Below are 535 nucleotides of genomic sequence, written 5' to 3' on the forward strand. Positions count from 1 at the left end.
GCGCCCGCACGTGGCCGCTCTCCGTCCCCCGGGCTGCCCCCCTCGCGCCCCTGTCCGTCAGTCTCTGTCCCCGTCCTTTCCTCTCCTCTCTGGAAGGTTTTGCTTCTTACGAACGCCACGGCCGTGTTCACTACTAAACTAAAGGAAACAAAGCAATAGGTTTGGGGGACGCAAAGCCCCCCACCCCCATCACCCCGCTCTTCCCGAGTCCTGGCCCCTCGCCCCCCACCCGGCCTCCTGGCCTCTCCGCCGACGCGGCTGCTGCTTCTCCCTGGGGAGGACCCCTGCCCTCGCCCATTGAACTCTGCACCCTGCACAGGAGCCGCAGAGGCCCGAGGCACCCAGGGGGTCTCCGGACGCTGGAGACCCTGTGCCCCTGCCCAGCACCTCCTCCGTGGGCAGCTCCTCGGGTGGGGCCTGCGGGGTTCCCTGCGCGTAGCCGGCGCGAGTGTGGCCGAATCCACCTGGTGGCCCTGCGGGGCGGCCTCCGAGTCCCTGTTTCTCCTCCATTCATGTTTAATTTGCATCACAATTT

The sequence above is a fragment of the Colobus angolensis genome, unplaced genomic scaffold (assembly GCF_000951035.1).
Source record: "Colobus angolensis palliatus isolate OR3802 unplaced genomic scaffold, Cang.pa_1.0 Scaffold157, whole genome shotgun sequence".
Taxonomy (NCBI): domain Eukaryota; kingdom Metazoa; phylum Chordata; class Mammalia; order Primates; family Cercopithecidae; genus Colobus; species Colobus angolensis.